Source organism: Salvelinus alpinus, chromosome 15, assembly GCF_045679555.1.
Source record: "Salvelinus alpinus chromosome 15, SLU_Salpinus.1, whole genome shotgun sequence".
Lineage (NCBI taxonomy): Eukaryota > Metazoa > Chordata > Actinopteri > Salmoniformes > Salmonidae > Salvelinus > Salvelinus alpinus.
Window position 1 is genome coordinate 22,819,606 of NC_092100.1, and position 24,701 is coordinate 22,844,306.

Genomic DNA, 24,701 nt, shown 5'->3' on the forward strand with positions numbered 1-24,701 from the left:
ACCTTGTTCTTAGTGTCGACTGTGAGGGGATAGGTCCAGAAGCAGTCGTGGACCGAGCCAAACATTAGGCCGGCGCTGGAGATGCACAGAGAAGTAGATAAGAGACGTAGGGATAGGATAGGGTGGAAAGAAATTGTGGTGGAAACTGGATACCGTAACATGAGGTTATACAGCCTGAGACATACTGAGACTTGAATCAATTTGACATACTACGACAGCAGTTTATGGGATCAAACAGAGATGGTTATTTAGATGGGTCTTCCCTGGAGACTTCAGAAGGGTCTTAAGAGTAGACAGTGTATCAGCTGAATATTGATAGAGCGGTCAGCATCATGTGTATGGAGTCCAGAGCGTGGATGAAGTTAGGAGGAAAGGCATTCTTCGGTGTCACTGTGGCGTCCTGCGGACAGAAAACAGGACAGTTGTTCACAACAGGAGAAGACACACAGTGATACACAGTGTGTCTCTCTCGCACAGCCACAGCCACACACACACAAATAAGTCCCTGATGATGCAAGCGCCTGAAAAGCTGGTGTCTAAGTCCATGAATCAGTGCACAGGTAGGTCACAGTATGATTTATGAACTAATGACAAACAAACAACAGAACAGATGTTCAACTGACAAAGAAGGTGTCTTGCCAACACAACTGCACTCTATACTTACATTTACATTTACATTTAAGTCATTTAGCAGACGCTCTTATCCAGAGCGACTTACAAATTGGTGCATTCACCTTATGATATCCAGTGGAACAACCACTTTACAATAGTGCATCTAACTCTTTTAAGGGGGGGGGGGTTAGAAGGATTACTTTATCCTATCCTAGGTATTCCTTAAAGAGGTGGGGTTTCAGGTGTCTCCGGAAGGTGGTGATTGACTCCGCTGACCTGGCGTCGTGAGGGAGTTTGTTCCACCATTGGGGTGCCAGAGCAGCGAACAGTTTTGACTGGGCTGAGCGGGAACTGTACTTCCTCAGAGGTAGGGAGGCGAGCAGGCCAGAGGTGGATGAACCCAGTGCCCTTGTTTGGGTGTAGGGCCTGATCAGAGCCTGAAGGTACGGAGGTGCCGTTCCCCTCACAGCTCCGTAGGCAAGCACCATGGTCTTGTAGCGGATGCGAGCTTCAACTGGAAGCCAGTGGAGAGAGCGGAGGAGCGGGGTGACGTGAGAGAACTTGGGAAAGTTGAACACCAGACGGGCTGCGGCGTTCTGGATGAGTTGTAGGGGTTTAATGGCACAGGCAGGGAGCCCAGCCAACAGCGAGTTGCAGTAATCCAGACGGGAGATGACAAGTGCCTGGATTAGGACCTGCGCCGCTTCCTGTGTGAGGCAGGGTCGTACTCTGCGAATGTTGTAGAGCATTGAACCTACAGGAACGGGTCACCGCCTTGATGTTAGTTGAGAACGACAGGGTGTTGTCCAGGATCACGCCAAGGTTCTTAGCACTCTGGGAGGAGGACACAATGGAGTTGTCAACCGTGATGGCGAGATCATGGAACGGGCAGTCCTTCCCCGGGAGGAAGAGCAGCTCCGTCTTGCCGAGGTTCAGCTTGAGGTGGTGATCCGTCATCCACACTGATATGTCTGCCAGACATGCAGAGATGCGATTCACCACCTTATTATCCAACGCAATTATACTTCCACTTCCTATAGAGGTCGTGTTTAAGCTTTAGAGCTGGGAATTTCCAGGGACCACACGATACGATATTATCACGATACTTACGTGCCAATACAATATGTATTGCGATTCCGACGATTCTATATGTATTGCGATTCAATACTGTGATTTTATTACGATTCGATGTTCCAAACATATTGCTCACCATACATCTGCTGCAGAGGGACAAGAGAGAGCCATGAGAATTTTTTTTTTGATCAGTCATGTAAATAAAAAACCTGAAAACATGTTGGCTCCCTATTTAAAAAGAAGATGGAGAACAAACTATGAAGGAAAAATACTGGCATTTTGATGCAGGTACAGCCAACTAGCACAAAAATATTATAGCGATAATGTCAAATCGATACGATATATCGGCAAACATAATATCCTGATATGTAACTATATAGATTTCTCCATCACTAGTAAGCTCCCAGCTAATTGGGTGTTGGCGAGTAAGGAAAACATATTGCAGGCTTAGTAGCTGTTTTGGCCACTGTCTTCCAACTAACAGATTGGAGAAATGTAAATGTGCATTGACCTCTGCTGAAAATGAGCACATTCCCAATCTGTATATGTACACATTATCCTCATTAGTATGGGCCCCTGTCATTCCAATCCTCTGCTCCAGTGCACTTTTAATGGGGATGGAGTACAGGGGGATAATAGGTTGGGCTGCACCCAGCAGCACAGACTAGACACAGGCATGCCATCTATACAGGTGTCAACTCCACTCCCCTATTGGGCTATTTGGCTGGAACTGGCCAGAGTGATGGAGAAAATAGAAGAGCCTGTATCAGTGCTCAGGGGCAACTTCTACCTATCTACTCTGAAAACTAGGCTGTTAACTCTGTCTATGTATGGGGAACGGGATAGACTGTGAGTTTAGCTAAAAGCATTTTAGCAACAGTTAGTGACTCCAGGGCTGGTTATTGTATGAGTTAGACCACTACCACCAGCCAGTCTATTTGAGTTTTGGTCATGTACCTGAGAGATGGGTAGAGGGCTGTAGCCACAGCAAACCACTCCACCTGATTACTTATTTACATTCCCTAATAAGGGCCTTTTTAAGCCTTTAATTGGAGAGAGAGAGAGAGAGAGGATTGTGGTGTCAACCCTTCTACAGAGGAAGGACTTCCACCCTGCCACAATCCAAAGAATAAACACCATCCTCTCCCGGGACTGTGCCCTGCGACCAAATGTACACCTGGCCCACCATCCCACCCTTGATCTGGACTATCTCTTTGACCATGTTCACCTGTACAGGGAGACAGTCCCCATCCTTGCCAAGACTCCCAAGGACGTCGCTTTAAACCGCAGCCCGACCTCTCCACCCAGGAACAGCGGAGCAATCTCCGCTGTTCCTGGGTGAATTCTTTATCAGGAGAATTCTTTATCTGGTTAAAAATCAACAAGGAAGCTATCTTAGGGCAGCGGGCAGCATTTTCACTTTCGGGAAAAATATCATGCCAAAATTCTACTGCTTGCTACTCATCCCCAGAATATAAGATATGCATAGTATTAGTAGATTTGGATAGAAAACACTCTGAAGTTTCTAAAACTGTTTGAATCATGTCTGTGAGAATAACAGAACCTATGTAGCAGGCAAAACCCTGAGGACAAACCATTCAGAATATGTATTTTTTTGATGTCACTGTCTTTTCATTTAGGTTTTTTAGAGACACCAGATTTCTAATGGACTTGCTTGCAGTTCCTACCGCTTCCACTGGATGTCACCAGTCCTTGGAAATCGGTTGAGGTTATTCCTTTGTGTAGTGAAGAAGTAGGGCTATCGTAAATGAGGGACACAGGAACTAAATATTTTGAGAGTCATGTTACGAAAAAAGTTGCGTCAGTATGTTTTCTTTTTGTAATGAACACAGATCATCCCGTCTTCAAATTGATCGATTATTAACGTTTAAAAATACCTAACGTTGTATTACCAAAGTAGTTTGAAATGTTTTGGTAAAGTTTACATGTAACTTTTGATATATTTTGGAGTGACTTGGCGAAAGTTGGAAGCTGTGTTTTTCTGGATGAAACGGTCCAAATAAATTTGACATTTGGACCGACATTTTGGATATATATCGACGGAATTAATCGAACAAAAGGACCATTTGTGATGTTTATGGGACATATTGGAGTGCCAACAAAAGATTTTCGTCAAAGGTAAGGCATGATTTATATTTTATTTCTGCGTTTTGTGTCGTGCTTGCAGTGATGAAATATGCTTCTCTCTTTGTTTACTTTTGTGCTATCATCAGATAATAGCATCTTATGCTTTCGCCGAAAAGCTTTTTTGAAATTTGACATGTTGGCTGGATTCACAACGAGTGTAGCTTTAATTTGGTATCTTACATGTGTGATTTAATGAAAGTTAGATTTTTATATCATGTTATTTTAATATAGCGCGCTGTATTTTCCCTGGCTATTGGCCGGTGGGACGTTTGCGTCCCACCTGCCCCAGAGAAGTTAACAGATAAAAACGTCTTCCTCTGTGACACATACATTCCCCCTCAGAGTCACTCTACTTCAATGAAGAAAATTTCTCCATTCTAGAGGGGGAGATTAGTCACTTTCAGGCCCAAGGCGACGTACTGGTCTGTGGAGACTTGAATGGTAGAACAGCAGAAGAACCAGACACTATTAACAGTCATGGGGGCAAACACCTACAGGGAAGCATCAACCTTTCCCTCCACACATACCCCCCGAGAAACAAGTAGGACAAAGTGAAAAACAAAAATGGAGTACAGCTCCTGAAGCTCTGTTGAACACTGGGTCTGTACATTGTCATTGTCAGTGGCAGGCTAAGAGGGGACTCTTTTGGTAGGTACAGCTACAGCTCATCTCCTGGCAGCAGTACTGTAGACTACTTCATCACCGACCTCAACCCAGAGTCTCTCAGAGACTTCACAGTCAGCCCACTAACACCTCTCTCAGACCACAGTAAAATCACAGTGTATCTGAGAAGAGTGGAACCCAACCATGAAGCATCACGGCCCAATAAATTACATGGAACTAAACAGGTCTATAGATGGAGTGCAAACAGTACAGAAATATACCAAAAAGCAATTAGTTCTCAAAAAAGACAAGCTCTCCTGGACAACTTTTTAGCCTTAACATTCTCCTACTGTAACGACTGTCTTCGTCCTCCTCATCTGACGAGGAGAAACGAGAAGGATCGGAGGACCAATGCGCAGCGTGGTACATGTCCATATTTATTTGAATACTTCTCAATTATGAACAAAAACAATAAACAGACGAAAACCAACGAAGCTACAGTCCCGAACTAGTGAACACAGACAAAACAGGAACACACGAACAGGAACAATCACCCACAAAACACACTACAAAACAGGCTACCTAAATATGGTTCCCAATCAGAGACAATGACTAACACCTGCCTCTGATTGAGAACCATATCAGGCCAAACAAGAAACCCCACATAGAAACAGAAAACATAGACTGCCCACCCCAACTTACGCCCTGACCATACTAAAACAAAGAAAAACCAAAAGAACTATGGTCAGAACGTGACACCTACAGCAATGGTGTACATTTGAAAAAATATTTGTTCTATTTGAACACACCAAAAACTACACGTATCTCGAACTAAATATCAACAACACAGGTAGCTTTCACATGGCTGTGAATGAGCTGAGAGACAAAGCAAGAAGAGCATTCCATACCATTAAAAGGAATTCCATTTAGAATCTGACTCAAAATGTTCAAATCAGTTATGGAACCAATTGTTCTATATGGCAGCGAAGTATGGGGTCCGCTCTCTAATAATGAATTTATCCAAATGGGACAAACATCCAATCGAAATGCTGCATGCAGAGTTTTGCAAGACTATATTGCAAGTGCAAAGAAAAACTCAAAATAACGCATGTAGAGCAGAATTGGGCCAATACCCCCTCCTTATTCGAAAAAGAGCCATAAAATTTTACAACCATCTAAAAACAAGTGACTGCAAAACATTCCATCACACAGCTCTATAATGAGAGATGAAACAAGAGAAGAGTCCCCTCAGCCAGCTGGTTCTGAGGCTCAGTTTAACAAAACCAACCCCATAGAGCCTCAAGACATCACTAAGAAAATCTGGACCAACCAAATCATCACAAAGCAAAAATAAAAATATACCACCTTTTGGAAAGACACCACAAAAAATCAAAGTAAACTTCAATACTATTTGGCTCTAAACAGACAGTTCATGGTGGCAGACTATCTGACCACTGTGACTGATAGAAAACTGAGGAAAACACTGACTAGGTACAGACTCAGTGAGCCCAGTCTGGCTATAGAGACCGGTCGTCACAGGCAAACCTGGCTGCCCAGAGAGGACAGGCTGTGCTCACTCTGCTCCAGGGGAGAAGCAGACAGATCTGCATTTCCTATTACACTGTGACAAATACTCAGACCTAAGATAATCTATATTTCCCAAAATTATCATTCAGTACAAATAATTTGAAACTATAAAATATGAAGAAAAAATGTAATTGTTATTGGGTGAAAAGCCGAATGTGCAGTTTTGTCTGCCAAATATGTGTCCTCCTGACACAACCTTTTTTTAAGCCTTTATTTAACTAGGCAAGTCGGTTAAGAACAAATTCTTATTTTCAAAGACAGCCTAGGAACAGTAGGTTAACTGCCTTGTTCAGGGGCAGAACAACAGATTTTTACCTTGTCAGCTTGGGGATTTGATCTTGCAAACTTCTGGTTACTAGTCCAATACTCTAACCACTAGGCTACCTGCAGCCCAAACATGATGGATAGCCAGTGAAAAGTGCAATGTAATGTCAATAATATTTGCCATTTAGTTTTGTTTTGGCTTTCGTATCATGTCATGTGACTTCTCAGTCAGGTTGAGACTGGTCTCCTACTATAGCTTTAATGTGTTATTATTCTAATGAATATTGTTGTTGTAGTTTCTGTTAATAGTAATCCCATTTCCACTACTACTATTATTATTGCTGTTGGTCCCACCATTTTTGTTATATATATACTTTGACAATGTAAGTCATTTACCTTGCCTTGTCAATAAAGTCTATTGAATTGAATTGAATTGAACTCCACACGATGCATGGAGAAGCCCGGTGGCTGAACCGATTCCAACAACATATCCCGAGAAAGCCATGTTTCCGTGAAACAGAGAATGTTACAATCTCTGATGTCTCTCTGGAAGGCAACCCTTGCTCGAATTTCATCTACCTTGTTGTCAAGAGACTGGACATTGGCGAGTAGTATACTCGGGAGCGGTGGGCGATGTACACGTCTATGGAGTCTGACCAGGAGGCCGATCCTGTTTTGGGTCAGCTTCTGGGATTAGATCCATTGTCCTGGGTGGTATCCAATAGTTCTTCCCAACTGTATGTAATAAGACTTAAGATTTCCTGGGGTAACAATGTAAGAAATAATACATAAAGACAAAATACTGCACAGTTTCCTAAGGACTCGAAGGCGAGGTGACCATCTCTATCGGCCACTCCTGTATGTATGGGAGTGATAGATATAGATATAGATAGTGTGTATGTATAAGAGTGATAGATATAGATAGTGTGTATGTATAGGAGTGATAGATATAGATAGTGTGTATGTATAGGAGTGAACGCTGGGAAAATCAGTAGAGAGTGAAGGGAATAGAGGTAATAATACTGAGCTCCACTGTAACTGGCAGCCTGTGAAATACTGATGCTTTTTCTGACATCAATCTAAGTTTAGAGGGAAAACTCTTTACACTGTAGCATCACTCTGCCTGCCTACACACACAAAACACACACTCACACACTTACGTGGAAAAGGAGGATGCTTTTTGGTCTTCAGAGAGAGAGAGAGTGTGTGTGTGTGTGTGTGTGTGTGTGTGTGTGTGTGTGTGTGTGTGTGTGTGTGTGTGTGTGTGTGTGTGTGTGTGTGTGTGTGTGTGTGTGTGTGTGTGTGTGTGTGTGTGTGTGTGTGTGTGTGTGTGTGTGTGTGTGTGTGTGTGTGTGTGTGTGTGTGTGTGTGTGTGTGTGTGTGTGTGTGTGCATGTGGGAGTGAGTGTGTGCGGCCGTGGTTGTGTGTGACAGTGAATGTCAGGGCAGGCAGACAGAAGGCTGTCAGTCGGTCTCCTCTCTCTCAGTCAGTGTTGTGTTTATGGTCAGCAGAAAGCCTCAGAGGAGGCTACTGAGGAGAGGACAGTTAATTTTAAATGGTTGGAAATCATGTGTTTGATCTATTTGATACCATTCCGCTCCAGCCATTACCACGAGCCTGTCCTCCCCAATTAAGGTGCCACCAACCTCCTGTGCTCACGGTATAGGGAAGACTGTCACAAGACATACAGTAGGCCTCACCCCACTGAGGGACCAGACAGTAGGCTACAGTACAGCATCAATTAAAGGTGAGTTCTGCTCCAGGTCCTTTGTAGCTCGATGAAATAGTAACAAAACATGTGTGGGTGTCAGTCAGCATGGACACTGAAGAGAAGAGTATGAAATGAATTGACACAACTGTATGAAGTGAGTGGCTGTTCTTTTCATTTTAGTTAGGGATTACCCATATGCATTGTTACAATCTTAGTGATACAGCTGGAGGGTGGGATTTCAAGTACTTGAGCTTCAGTTATAGCATAAGCCCCCCATCAAGATTTACACGAACTACACTATTTAAAAAAAAATATATATATTTCACCTTTATTTAACCAGGTAGGCCAGTTGAGAACAAGTTCTCATTTATAACTGCGACCTGGCCATGAAAAAGCAAAGCAGTGTGACAAAAACAACAACACAGAGTTACACATGGGATAAACAAACGTACAGTCAATAATGCAATAGAAAAATCGGTATACAGTGTGTGCAAATGAAATAAGGAGGTAAGGCAATAAGTATGCCAATAGTGGCAAAGTAATTACAATTTCGCAATTTACACTGGAGTGATAAATGTGCAGATGAGGATGTGCAAGTAGAAATACTGGTGTGCAAAAGAGCAGAAAAACTAAAACAAATATGGGGAAGTGGTAGATATTTGGTTGGTTGGATGGGCTATTTACAGATTCGCTGTGTACAGCTGCAGTGATCGGTAAGCTGCTCTGACAGCTGACGCTTAAAGTTAGTGAGGGAGATATAAGTCTCCAACTTCAGTGATTTTTGCAATTCGTTCCAGTCATTGGCAGCAGAGAACTGGAAGGAAAGGCGGCCAAAGGAGGTGTTGACTTTGGGGATGACCAGTGAAATATACCTGCTGGAGCACGTGCTACGGGTGGGTGTTGCTATGGTGACCAGTGAAGCTGAGATAAGGCGGAGCTTTACCTAGCAAAGACTTATAGATGACCTTGAGCCAGTGGGTTTGGCGACAAATATGTAACGAGGACCAGCCAACGAGACTAACTATGTTGCACAGAAATATCATATAGGCAATTTTTGAAAGTTTGAAACCAAACACACATTTATACTGCACTCATTAGGAATGAATGAACCAAAGCAATAAATGACCCCCGCTGTAACAGCCTCTGATACAAATCACACATGCAATGGCCATCTTACAGGATCATTCAGCGGTGACATTTCAGCCCAAATGTCACCCTTCCCAGGGCCATCAGCGACCTGTCTGTCTGTCCATCTGTCTGTCTTGTGCGGTGTTAAAGTCCATAATCTGCTGCTGTGTAATAATCACTGTAATCTGGATGGCTGGGCACCCACATCCCAAAGGGCTCCTCTCTCTCTGTATGTCTGCCTGTCGGGGTGCCTGCCTGCCTGCCTGCCTGCCTGTGAGACTGATTCATTCATGGGGCATAGTCAAGGTCTGGCGCACCAGGGCCAATGGGGCCAAGGCAATACATCAGACCACCGGGCCCCAGCTCTGAGGTAGTGAATGTGGCAAGGGAGGCGGACGCGTGGGCGAGTGACTGTCACTTGTGTGTGAGTGACTGTTCTCACATTGGCCCTGCCACTGTCACGCCCCTCAGCGCCTCCATCACATTACTTCTCAGATGGGCGTGGGCTCCATATATCCCAGACCGTGCCCTATAGCCATCGCCAATTACAGCCTCATCGGTCAGCACTTTCACACAGACCACGGTCAACGTGTAAGGCACTGTCTGTGTGTGTTTGTGTGTGTGTGTGTGTGTGTGTGTGTGTGTACTCATAAGGACAGCCTACAGCTCCAGGCCAATCAATAAGAATGACTAGTGCTCAGTAGCTCAACAACAGCTATTGAGAGAGCAGACAAGTACAGCTAGGTTCTGTCACAGAAGAGAGGAGTTTGACCAGGCTGAGGTGAATAATGGAGCCCAGCTGTAAGGGAAGCCATTTTGTCACTGGTGTGTGAGTGACTGTTCTCACATTGGCCATGACACTGTCACGCCTCTCAGCGCCTCCATCACATTACTTCTCAGATGAGTCTCTCCCAGTCACTTCCAAGCCCTCCTGTTCCCTTTGTGAAGGAGTCCTCTGAGACCTTGGAGCACACTGACCGACTGTTCAGGGTCGCTCATTAATTATTCTGCCCTGTCATTCATCTACAGAGACAGTAGGAATAAAGAACAGAAAAGCCTTTTATACTCAGGCTGAAGGTGAAGAGAAGTGATAAGACTGGAAGTGAATGGGAACAGCTACCAATAGATAGAACAACAGGATCTGTACGACTATAGAGTACCCCAATATATTGATGTAAATGGAAAGGATCAGGTCATTCTTGTATGCGTACATCCCTCTCATCTGAGAAATATCTCAGTTATCTAAGGAAAGAGCATTTTGGGTGCTCAGAACATAATAGGATTCACTGTTTGCACTCCAACATCTAGCCATGCCAATGCTGCTAGGCCAGTCCTCTCACTGATAAAGCCTGCCACCCTGGCAGTAGGCCTGTCTGATAAAAAACAGACCCAGATAAGATTGGCTACAGACAGCAGACACCACTACATGTTCCTGCTGTACACCCACTGTTGGTTCTGGGAAATAATTCATCACTGTCTGACTGTCTGTTGTTCTCTTTGCTTGCCTGTCTGTCTGCCTGTCTGCCCACCCATCCATCGGTATGTCTCTGTCTGGCCACACCTAATGAAGGGAACCACTTATTTGGCTCTGACTTCTGACTGACTGAAAGCTCTCCAAATGAAGTGCTGCTCTCTCTGTAGAAAATGTTTCACTGCCACCTGTTCACTTGAAAATAATCATCAAAAGCACTAATGACACTTAAAACACAAAAGTCTATCACCCAGACTTAATATTATGTACTGTAGCTACAGAACATGGTTAATTCATGCTACCAGTTTAGAACCAGAGAAAAGTGTTTGCAACTACTTTCATGAATGGAAATTTGTTTTACGAAAGCCTGGGTCCTATTCATTGGGAGAAACCACAGAAAAATGTTTTGCAACAGAACACAAGCTTTTCTTCTTGGACAGGTTCAGATAGTGCCTCCCCATTTCTACCCATTTTCTTCTATTTTGTGCCTAATGAATATGACCCTGGTCAGGGATTTTTATGATCAGTTAACCCAATGAGTCCCACCATCGCGCCGACATGATTTAGGACTTCTAGCCCCTTTTAAACAGTGTGTGTTTGAGCTACAGGCTTCTGAGTTTTTTTTTCTGTATCCATTGGTCTTTGTGATTAACAGGGGCTGAGCTAGAGTGGTGTTTGTAAGAAAGGGCGGATCTCAAAGGGGCCCGAGGTCAGATATTTTTTACAAAAACTTTTGTATATTCAGAATGTCTTTGTAAAAAACTATTAAAATGCCATCTATGAAAAGCTGAGACTCTAACGAACACGCACGTGTAACATGTTTTGCTCTATGACACTCAAGCTACACAAGGGTCGTTAGAAGGTAAGGTGTTCTTCATCACAGAAAATCACAGGTTTTTGGTTTGGCAGATCTTTTTTTGTCAATAAAACTCCTGAATGCAACCGTTTATGTCAAATTGTTTTGTGTTCTACACTGAAAAAAAATCATAAACGCAACATGTAAAGTGTTGATCCCATGTTTCATGAGCTGAAATAAAATATCCCATAAATTGTTCATACGCACAAAAAGCTTATTTCTTCCAAATTCTGTGCACAAATTTGTTTACATCCCTGTTAGTGAGCATTTCTCCTTTGCCAAGATAATCCATCCACCTGACAGGTGTGGCAAATCAACAAACTGATTAAACAGCATGATCATTACACAGATGTACCTTGTGCTGGGGACAATAAAAGGCCACTCTAAAATGTGCAGTTTTGTCACACAACACAATGCCACAGATGTCTCAAGTTTTGAGGGAGCGTGCAATTGGCATGCTGACTGCAGGAATGTCCACCAGAGCTGTTGCCAGAGAATTGAATATTAATTTCTCTACCATAAGCTGCCTACAACGTTGTTTTGGAGAATTTGGCAGTACTTCCAACCGACCTCACACGTCTATGGCATCGTGTGGGTGAGCAGTTTGCCGATGTCAACGTTGTGAACAGAGTGCCCCATGTTGGCGGTGGGGTTATAGTATGGGCAGGCTTAAGCTACAGACAACGAACACAATTGCATTTTATCGATGGCAATTTGAATGCACAGAGATATCGTGACGAGATCCTAAGGCCCATTGTCGTGCCATTAATCTACCGTCATCTCCTCATGTTTCAGCATTGTAATGCACGGCCCCATGTCGCAAGAATCTGTGCACAATTCCTGGAAGCTTAAAATATCCCAGTTCTTCGATGGTCTGAATCCTTGTCTGCATACATATTCACCAGACATGTCACCCATTGAGCATGTTTGGGATGCTCTGGATGTACAACAGCCTGTTCTAGAAACTTCCCACAGCCATTGAAGAGTAGTGAGACAACATTCCACAGGCCACAATCAACAGCCTGATCAACTCTATGCGAAGGAGATGTGTCGCGCTACATGAGGCAAATGGTGGTCACACCATTTGAAAATCAGATACTGACTGGTTTTCTGATCTATGCCCCTAAATAGTTTTTAAGGTATCTGTGACCAACAGATGCATATCTATATTCCCAGGCATGTGAAATCCATATATTAGGACCTAATGAATTTATTTCAATTTACTGATTTCCGTATATGAACTGTAAATCTTTAAAACTGTTGCATGTTGTGTTTAAATTTTTGTTAACCTGTTTAGCTCCGGGGTTCCGCTAGCGGAACTCCTCCCACATTCCACTGAAAAGGCAGAGCGCGAAATTCAAAAAATATTTTTGAGAAATATTTAACTTTCACACATTAACCTTTCATGAGCCTCTACCCCGGGTCCGGGATCACCCCCCACCCCCCACACACTGATTAGCATAGCTAGCATAGCTTCAGAAGTAGATAGTAGCATCTAAATATCATTAAATCACAAGTCCAAGACACCAGATGAAAGATACAGATCTTGTGAATAAAGCCACCATTTCAGATTTTTTAAATGTTTTACAGGGAAGACACAATATGTAAATCTATTAGCTAAACACGTTAGCAAAATACACAATTTCTTTGTCCACCATTTTTTCTCTCCACCAGTAGCTATCACCAATTCGGCTAAACTAAGATATTGATAGCCAATAACCAATAAAAAACCTCATCAGATGACAGTCTGATAACATATTTATGGTATAGGATAGGTTTTGTTAGAAAAAAGTGCATATTTCAGGTAGAAATCACAGTTTACAATTGCACCGACCATCACAACTCGACTAGAATTACTATAGAGAGCAACGTGTATGACCAATTTACTCATCATAAAACATTTCATAAGAATAGACAAAGCATAGCAATGGAAAGACCCAGATCTTGTGATTCCAGACAATATTTCAGATTTTCTAAGCGTTTTACAGCGAAAACACAATAAATCGATAAGTTAGCATACCACATGTGCAAACGTTACCAGAGCATCGATTCAAGCCAAAGAGAGCTATAACGTAATCATCGCCAAAATATATTAATTTTTTCACTAACCTTCTCAGAATTCTTCCGATGACACTCCTGTAACATCATTTTACAACATACATATACAGTTTGTTCGAAAATGTGCATATTTAGCCATACAAAACCGTGGTTACACAATGAAAATAGTAGGAAATCAAGCCTCAAAATGTCGGACGTCATCTTTCAGAGTGATCTAGTTTAATCGAAAGCTAATCATATACTTGACTAAAAAATACAGGGTTGACAGGAATCGAAAGACAAATTAGTTCTTAATGCAATCGCTGATTTACATTTCTAAAATTATCCTTACTTTCTTATACAGCGTTCGCCAAGAGAAGCTATAACAAACAAAATGGCGTAATATGCGTTTAAAATATTTCGACAGAACAACGATTTATCATATTAAATATTTCTTACTATGAGGTGATTTTCCATCAGATTCTTGGGCAATGTATCCTTTCTTGGGTCTAATCTTCTTTTGGTCGATAGAGGTCCTCTGTCCTTCGAAATGTCCACTAACGATCGAACGGGACCCCGAAACGTGCCCAAAGTTTCAGAGTGCACGACAAAGAAATTCCTCAAAATCGCACTAAACGGATATAAATTGCTATAAAACGGTTCAAATTAACTACATTATGATGTTTTTAACAACTATAACGACTAAAAACATGACCGGAGAAATATCACTGGCTAAACAACCATTTGGAAGGAGGCAGGTCTGATGTCCATCTTGCGCAAGACGCATGCAGGAAGAGAACGGTACTTCCACGTTTTCGTGTTTTATAGTGGCTCTGATTGCGCAATCGAATCCATTCAAAGCGTGATGACGTACTGACACCCAGAGGAAGACGTAGGCAGTGTCGGTTTCTCCATAGCATCTACAGGCACCTTAAAACCGACCCCAGATCAGGGGTCAAAATTTCTGAAATCTGACTCCCTGTCAGGAAAAGTGCTGTAGAAGTAGTTCTGTACCACTCAGAGACAAAATTCCAACGGCTATAGAAACTAGAAAGTGTTTTCTATCCAATAATAACAATAATATGCATATTGTACGATCAAGAATTGAGCACGAGGCAGTTTAATTTGGAGACCAAAAAATGCTAATGCGGAACAGCACCCCCTATAGTTGCAAGAAGTTGCAAGTCCAATACAGCAAATGAAAGATAAACATCTTGTGAATCCAGTCAACATGTCCGATTTTTTAAATGTTTTACAGCGAAAACACCACGTATATTTATGTTAGCTCACCACCAAATACAAAAAAGCACAGACATTTTTCACAGCACAGGTAGCATGCACAAAACCAACCAAACTAACCAAGAACCAACCAAACTAACCAAGAAACAACTTCATCAGATGACAGTCTTATAACATGTTACACAATAAATCTATGTTTTGTTCGAAAAATGTGCATATTTGAGCTATAAATCAGTTTTACATTGCAGCTACCATCACAGCTACCGTCACAAATAGCACCGAAGCAGCCAGAGTAATTACAGACACCAACGTGAAATACCTAAATACTCATCATAAAACATTTCTGAAAAATACATGGTGTACAGCAAATGAAAGACAAGCATCTTGTGAATCCAGCCAATATTTCCGATTTCTTAAGTGTTTTACAGCGAAAACACAATATAGCATTATATTAGCTTACCACAATAGCCAGAAACACAAGCCATTTACCAGCAGCAAAAGTTAGCGATCGTAACAAACCAGCAAAAGATATATAATTTTTGACTAACCTTGATAAGCTTCATCAGATGACAGTCCTATAACATCAGGTTATACATACACTTATGTTTTGTTCGAAAATGTGCATATTTAGAGCTGAAATCAGTGGTTATACATTGTGCTAACGTAGCAGCTTTTTCACAGAACGTCCGGATATTTTTCTGCCACTCACCTATTCTGACCAAATAACTATTCATAAATATTACTAAAAAATACATGTTGTATAGGAAATGATAGATACACTAGTTCTTAATGCAATCGCCGTGTTAGAATTCTAAAAATAACTTCATTACGACATGCAGCTTACGTTATGGCGAGAGAGTGCCCAAAATCTGGGCGCAAACTATTAGTAAACATGTTCCGAAAGATATATGAAATAACATCATAAATGGGTCCTACTTTTGTTGAGCTTCCATCAGAATGTTGTACGAGGGGTCCTTTGTCGGGAACAATCGTTGTTTGGTTTTAGAATGGCATTTTTCCCTCTCGAATGAGCAAGCAAAACTAGCCAAGTGGCGCTAAGCTCTCCTTCGTCACCAAACGCAAAGAACGCAACACGTCTAAACTCCCGAAAAAATTTCAATAATCTAATAAAACTATATTGAAAAAACATACTTTACGATGATATCTTCACATTTATCAAATAAAATCAAAGCCGGAGATATAAGACGTCTATAACGATTGCTTTTCAGAAGCCAATACTGGTGACCTTTATGCGCTTTCTGAACAAACGAATTCTGGGGTCATGTCATTCCAAGCTGTCTATTTTGACCATAGAAAGAGATTGAGACCCCATTTCACCTCTCACAGCCTATTGACATCTAGTGGAAGGCGTATGAAGTGCATGTATAGTCATAAATCTCAAGCAAAATGATAGGGAGGGCCTGGAACAGAGCCTCGATTTGAGATTTTTCACTTTCTGACAGGAAGTTTGCTGCAAAATGAGTTCTGTTTTACTCACAGATATAATTCAAACGGTTTTAGAAACTTGAGAGTGTTTTCTATCCAATAGTAATAATAATATGCATATTGTACGAGCAAGAATAGAGTACGAGGCCGTTTAAATTGGGCACGATTTTCCCCCAAAGTGTAAATAGCACCCTCTATCCTCAACAGGTATACTTGTAGCCCTAGTTGTCCTGAAAATAAAAAGGAAAAACACTTAATTTGAGGCTAAACACAAGGGCTGAACATGCAGATAAATTAAAGTCAGATAAATGAAAGCCAGTTTTTGCTGGGGTCTCGGGACTATAGGGTTAAACAGCAATAAATCAGGAAGTAGGACTTGTGAAGATATGGCCTTTATGCAGGGTAGCAGCTCTATGGATTTAGCAAACTAGTTAACTCCTATCAATAGCTCCAGGGCATGTGAAGGTCATTTTGACTTATCACAGAAACAACCAAATGGGTTGAAAATAGACACACGTAGACGCACAGGGCAATGCATTCCCATCAACATGTGCCATGTGGTGCTATCTCATCCAGCAGTGCTCTAGGATGAGTTGGAAGGAGTGATGTGTCCATCACTGTGGCAGAAAGTCCTTTCAATCTCCCCCACATGTCCTCAGGGAGACATTTAGAGATACAGGAAGAGGTCATGATAGAAGGATCTGGGGTTAACGCAACACACTACTCTATTGTACGTATCTTCTAGATCTACCTTTGGTTGCACGAAATAGGACCAACAACTTGATTATTGTAATTTTCCCTAGGAATGGATATTGTATCTTTGAGGAGAGAGATTTTAAATAATGTCTAGATTTGTAAATTACACCCACATTATATATGTACCAGTTTTGCCCATCTAGCCCAATCCTTAGTTTATGATGAATCTGTTGTTGATACAGTGCAAAACTCTCTCCATGGAGAATAGCCCAACTCACCTGAGAGTTTTTCTAGATAAAACAGTCCTCTGTAAGAATGAAGGAGCAGCATGGTGCCAGGAGGGGATTCTCATGAATCACATTGCAACACCATTGTTTACATTTGAGTGCGTAAGCAGACACTCTTATCCAGGGTAACTTACAGTAGTGAGTGCATACTTTTTTATACTGGTCCACCATGGGAATCAAACCCACAACCCTGATATTGCAAGCACCATGCGCTACCAACCGAGCCACACAGGGTCTGCCCTTCTTTCCACAACCATCATTCGTTCATATCTAGCCAAGACCTATCTCCAGACAAATGAACCAACCTCTCTACACTGACCTGGGTCTCCCTGGTCTCTCTCTTTCCAACTCTCTGCCCGGCTCTCCCCAGCTGTCACTCACCTTATTGATCATTGTGGTCCGACTGTGCACAGATGAGATACAACACTGTCTAATTATTCACCTCTCCCTTGGAGAGCTACCATACTCCCACTGACCTTTTCCTACTCTAACCCCTCCATCCCTCCCGTCTCCCTCTTTTCCTCTCTCTGTTACCCCCAGGGCGTCCTTGAAACTCCAACCGCATATATTAGTTAACCCCAAAATGCCAGAAGATTGTGCAAGATCAACGCAACGTGGACGCCGCGGGGAGCCGCTCGCTTTGGTTCTCTGGGAGCGAGGGAGAGGAGAAGTGGAGAAGTCGACATTTGGAGAAGTGCGGTATGAATAAGAATGAGGAGTAACTCATTCTGATTCTGTGTATGGTACTGACTAGCATACTCATCTGCTCTACAGTGGCTAACATTTTTCATCAAAGGAAGGGTTACTTAGGACAAAGCAAATCTGATGTACAGAGTGCAAGCCAACAGTGTGTGGAGAGACTAGAGAGCCATGAGAGTAATACAGTAGGGGTCTTTGAAACTCCAACAAAATAGTTTTTAACAGTGGGACCACCGATCCTTTGGGTTCTACCAGCAAGGTCAGTTGAGGATATGGTGTAGCTGGCTGCCCTCTAGGGAAATTACTCTCAAGGTTACTGGAACCCAACATAGACCCATTGTCTGTCTCTCTGAGTAACAAAAGCCCAGCGTTACACCATAATCTCCCAATCCACCACTCCTCTCCTCGCCTCTGTGCCATCTACTCCTCCGGTTTCACTTGATTCGTAACTCGCCCGGTAAAAGCGGAAAGGGACAAAATCTCTGCCCAGGCAAAAGTGACCCCTAATCTGATTAGTTGCCAACAATCTCGTTAGGCAGCCGTATTGATGTATGTCCATGCTCCTCGTCACTTGCTGCTGTCATTTCCTCCAACCCATCATCAGCTATGTGCCACCCTCCTTCCCTTCACAACTGACTGATTAAGGGATGCTCTCCTCTCTATCTTCTCTTCATGCCTATTTGTGTGCTGCTTCACCTTCTCCCCTGGCGTCTTATTAATGCTCCACAGAGTCCAGGAGAAGAAAAGTCATGGATTTATAACAAAAATAAAAAAAAATTGAATCAAGTATGGTGGCAACAGAAATACAAGAAATTCCATGATGCAAGTAGATGGAGATGGAAAATAGTATTTAATCTGTAGGAAATATAAGTGGGTAGGGTATATAACATGAAGCAAGTGTGGGAATAATAGTTAAAGGGTTAGTTTCATTGTATCGTCAGTTGCTCTGGGGGGTGTGGGGTATACTGTATGTTTGAGGATGTTATTACTAAAAAATCGGACTATGATACAAACAGTTGCATCAACAGCTACATATGACTCATAATACAGAAACAAATCACATCCACAGAGAGAAAGAGAGAGCCCTCCAGAGGCCTGCCATCTGTCGCCCCCACTCCCCAGCACCTGCTGATGAGGTGCTGCTAGCCCAACACATCCCCATCCCCGCTGTTTGATGCCACACTACCAGAGCAGGCTGCATGCTGGCCCAGCTGACAGACCTGCTTAGGATGTTTGTCTGCGCTCCACTGAATGTCAGCCACGTAAGAAGCACAACACACTCACGGCTTCATCTCACACACACACACACACACAACTCCACACACTCACGGCTTCATCTCACACACACAACTCCACACACTCACGGCTTCATCTCACACACACACAGACACACACACACACACACACACACACACACACACACAACTCCACACACTCATGGCTTCATCTCACACACACACACACACACACACACACACACACAACTCCACACACTCACGGCTTCATCTCACACACACACACACACACACACACACAACTCCACACACTCATGGCTTCATCTCACACCCACACACACAACTCCACACACTCATGGCTTCATCTCACACACACACACACACAACTCCACACACTCATGGCTTCATCTCACACACACACACACACACACACACACACACACACACACACACACACACACACACACACACACACACACACACACACACACACACACACACACACACAACTCCACACACTCACGGCTTCACACGCACGCAAACACACACAGTGTGCAGACGTGTTGTCACGGCCTGGCTACTGCTGGATAACTGTGTAATGCTGCTATTGCTGCTACCACAATCACAGTACACCATCAGAGCTGCACTCGGACAATGGATTTATCAATGCTGCCCTAATTGGCTAGCTCTGGTAGAACATTCCATGCACTCTTAGAACAAAAGGTGCTATCTATAACCTTAAAGCATGGGTCTTCAACCTCAACCTGTAACGATTGTCTATGTCGTCCTCCTCATCGGACGAGGAGAGGCGAGAAGGATCGGACCAATATGCAGAGTGGTTAGTTTCCATAGTAATTTAATAGACACGAAAACAATATGCGATACAAAATAACAAATGAAACTACCGTGACAGTCCCGTGTGGCGAAACACTAACAAGGAACAAACACCCACAAACCACACGTGAAACCCCGGCTGCCTAAGTATGATTCTCAATCAGGGACAACGATTGACAGCTGCCTCTGATTGAGAATCATACCAGGCCGAACACAAAAAACCCAACATAGAAAACACACAGACAACCCACCCCAACTCACGCCCTGACCATACTAAATACATACAAAATAAGGGAAAATAAGGTCAGGAACGTGACACAACCTTTTTCTCAGGGACCCCCACCCAGGCAAACTGGCGACCCAGGCACCCCATCATATGTTAGCAAAATAAAATGTGGTCACGTCTTGTCAGTCCCACGTAGCTCAGTTGGTAGAGCATGGCACCAGGGTTGTGGTTATGATTCCCACAGGGGACCAGTACGAAAAAAGTACGTACTCACTACAGTAAGTTGCTCTGGATAAGAACGTCTGCTAAATGACTAATATGTAAAAATGTAAAATGTCTTATCAGGTGAGTATAATTTACCCAGTATTAGGAGTTAAAAAGTTGACACATTAGAAATAAGTTATTTTCCTCTTTTCTACCGTAGGCATGTAATGAAAAATATATACAGTTGAAGTCGGAAGTTTACATACACTAATGTTGGAGTCATTAAAACTTGGTTTTCAACCACTCCACAAATTTGTTGTTAATAAACTATAGTTTTGGCAAGTCGGTTAGGACATCTACTTTGTGCATGACACAAGTAATTTTTCCATCAATTGTTTACAGACAGATTATTTAACTTATAGTTCACTGTATCACAATTCCAGCGGGTCAGAAGTTTACATACACTAAGTTGACTGTGCCTTTAAACAGATTGGAAAATTCCAGAAAATGTTGTCATGGCTATAGAAGCTTCTGATAGGCTAGTTGACATCATTTGAGTCTATTGGAGGTGTACCTGTGGATGTATTTCAAGGCCTAAGGACTGTGGTGTCTTGGCTATTAGAGGGATGTAGTGTCTTGGCTGTAAGAGTACTGTGGTGTCTTGGCTATTAGGGGACTGTGGTGTCTTGGCTATAAAATGACTGTGGTGTCTTGGCTATGAAAGGACGGTGGTGTCTTGGCTATTATAAGACTGTGGTGTCTTGGCTATTAGAGGACTGCAGTGTCTTGGCTATTAGAGGACTGCAGTGTCTTGGCTATTATAAGACTGTGGTGTCTTGGCTATTAGAGGACTGCAGTGTCTTGGCTATTAGAGGACTGTACTGTCTTGGCTAAAAGAGGACTGTGGTGTCTTGGCTATTAGAGGAATGGGGTGTCTTGGCTATTGGAGGACTGTGGTGTCTCGGCTATTAGAGGGATGTAGTGTCTTGGCTGTAAGAGTACTGTGGTGTCTGGCTATTAGGGGACTGTGGTGTCTTGGCTATGAAAGGACGGTGGTGTCTTGGCTATTAGAGGACTGTACTGTCTTGGCTAAAAGAGGACTGTGGTGTCTTGGCTATTAGAGGACTGCAGTGTCTTGGCTATTAGAGGACTGTACTGTCTTGGCTAAATGAGGACTGTCGTGTCTTGGCTATTAGAGGAATGGGGTGTCTTGGCTATTAGAGGACTTGTGTGTCTTGGCTATTAGAGGACTGTGGTGTCTTGGCTATTTGAGGACTGTGGTGTCTTGGCTATTTGAGGACTGTGGTGTCTTGGCTATTAGAGGACTGTGGTGTCTTGGCTATTAGAGGACTGTGGTGTCTTGGCTATTAGAGGACTGTGGTGTCTTGGCTATTAGAGGACTCTGGTGTCTTGGCTATTAGAGGACTGTGGTGTCTTGCCTATTAGAGGACTGTGATGTCTTGGCTATTAGAGGACTGTGGTGTCTTGGCTATTTGAGGACTGTGGTGTCTTGGTTATTTGAAGACTATTAGAGGACTATGTCTTGGCTATTAGAGGACTATGGTGTCTTGGCTATTAGAGGACTGTGGTGCCTTGGCTATTAGAGGACTGTGGTGTATTGGCTATTAGAGGACTGTGGTGTCTTGGCTATTAGAGGACTGTGGTGTCTTGGCTATTAGAGGAATGTGGTGTCTCGGCTATTAGAGGGATGTAGTGTCTTGGCTGTAAGAGTACTGTGGTGTCTTGGCTATTAGGGGACTGTGGTGTCTTGGCTATAAAATGACTGTGGTGTCTTGGCTATGAAAGGACGGTGGTGTCTTAGCTATTATAGGACTGCAGTGTCTTGGCTATTAGAGGACTGTGGTGTTTGGCTATTTGAGGACTGTGGTGTCTTGGTTATTTGAGGACTATTAGAGGACTATGTCTTGGCTATTAGAGGAATATGGTGTCTTGGCTATTAGAGGACTGTGGTGCCTTGGCTATTAGAGGACTGTGGTGTCTTTGCTATTAGAGGACTGTGGTGTCTTGGCTATTAGAGGACTGTGGTGTCTTTGCTATTAGAGGACTGTGGTGTCTTGGCTATTAGAGGAATGTGGTGTCTCGGCTATTAGAGGGATGTAGTGTCTTGGCTGTAAGAGTACTGTGGTGTCTTGGCTATTAGGGGACTGTGGTGTCTTGGCTATAAAATGACTGTGGTGTCTTGGCTATGAAAGGACGGTGGTGTCTTAGCTATTATAGGACTGCAGTGTCTTGGCTATTAGAGGACTGTACTGTCTTGGCTAAAAGAGGACTGTGGTGTCTTGGCTATTAGAGGAATGGGGTGTCTTGGCTATTAGAGGACTTGTGTGTCTTGGCTATTAGAGGACTGTGGTGTCTTGGCTATTAGAGGACTGTGGTGTCTTGGCTATTAGAGGGCTGTAGTGTCTTGGCTGGAAGAGTACTGTGGTGTCTTGGCTATTAGAGGACTGGGGTGTCTTGGCAATTAGAGGACTTGTGTGTCTTGGCTATTAGAGGACTGTGGTGTCTTGGATATTAGGGGACTGTGGTGTCTTGGCTATTAGAGGACTGTGGTGTCTTGGCTATGAATGGACTGTGGTGTCTTGGCTATTAGAGGACTGTGGTGTCTTGGCTATGAATGGACTGTGGTGTCTTGGCTATTAGAGGACTGTGGTGTCTTGGCTATGAATGGACTGTGGTGTCTTGGCTATTAGAGGACTGTGGTGTCTTGCCTATTTGAGGACTGTGGTGTCTTGGCTATTAGAGGACTGTTGTGTCTTGGCTATAAGAGGACTGTGGTGTCTTGGCTGTTGGAGTATTGTTGTGTCTTGGCTATTAGAGGACTGTGGCGGTGTGGCTCAGAGGCTGTGTACTGTCTTTAAGATGATTTATTGAGTCCAGGATGCTTCTGCATGAATCTGACCAGTCACCAGGATATTTTCAACCAGAGAACTGGAGCCTCTACTGAGCACGTCAGGAGAGAAAGAGAGGGGGGTGGTGGGAGGGGAGAGAGAGGGAGAAAGAGAGAGAAACAGACAGAGAGAAAGAGACAGCAGAGAGAGTCAGAAGACAGAGAGAGAGAAAATAGAGAAGAGAGAGCAGAGCGCGAGCGCTAAAGAGAGGGAACAGCATCTGTGCTCTCAGTATATAAATATCCCATCCATGATACACTCTTAGAAATAAAGGTGCTATCTATAATCGTAAAGGGTTGTTCGGCTGTCCCCATAGGAAAACCCTTTGAATAATCATTTTAGTTTCCATGCAGAACCTTCTGGTTATCCTGGAACCAAAAAGGGTTCTCCTACTTGGACAGCTGAAGAACACTTTTGGGACCCTTTTTTCTAAGCGTGTTGCCTAGTGAATCTTCATCCATTGACATAAATGTGTGTAGTGTTCTCTCTAGCCCGAGGTAGCATGTCTCTATTTTGAGCTACCAGGACTCCATGTAAGACAGAGGGAGCAGATGAGATGGTATGGCAGCACGGTTGGGTGTGTGATTAAAATTGATTAAGTGGAGAAGAATTCATGAGGAGAAGAATAGACACAGCTCCCTGATTTATGAAGGGCTTAATCAGAAATTCCATAAAAGTCCAATAAAACGTAATGACCTGAAATCACAGAGCGGAATGATGATATCCAGCTCCGGAGTCCAGACTGCCTGAGAAAATGCCAGGTGGACTAATAGGGAGAATATGGACCGAATCGGAATATAATGGGCAAATATAAGGCACCGTCTTGGAGCTGAGATCCAACAACCTCAACCCCCACACACCCTCACTGAACCTTCCTACATTCATCCTAACTCCCTTTTAACACTGGTACATTACGTCCAGGATCAGGGCAATGTTGTTAGAGTAAATCTCTCAAAGAAAATTGAGGAGGGAGGGTCACAGTAGCAGCAGCACCTCTGTCCCTGTGGCCAGCAGAAAGCCAGCTATCAGCTTAACTCGGACCATTAGGGTGCCATCCCACATTACTGTCGACTGACCGACTGACTGACAGGGGCCTGTGTGTTGGTGCACTGTATTCTGGAGGATGACAGAATGACAGAGCAGAGGACAAGAAAGGGTAGAGGAGCTGCCACAGCCCGCTCTGCATTGCATTGCCCGCTCTCCACAGCCCTCCTTTCGGAAAAGCTGACCACGACGCCATTTTGTTGCTTCCAGCCTACAGACAGAAACTAAAACAAGAAGCTCCCGCGCTCAGGTCTGTTCAACGCTGGTCCGACCAATCTGATTCCACGCTTCAAGACTGCTTCGGTCACGTGGATTGGGAAATGTTCCGCATTGCGTCCAACAACAACATTGACGAATACGCTGATTTGGTGAGCGAGTTCATTAGAAAGTG

The 24,701-nt window shown here is 43.3% G+C and overlaps 1 pseudogene; it reads right to left on the bottom strand.

Annotated features, from left to right (window-relative positions):
- Nucleotides 1–301: 301 nt before the first annotated feature.
- Nucleotides 302–24,701, bottom strand: part of LOC139539297 (uncharacterized) — a 67,411-nt pseudogene continuing 43,011 nt past the window's right edge.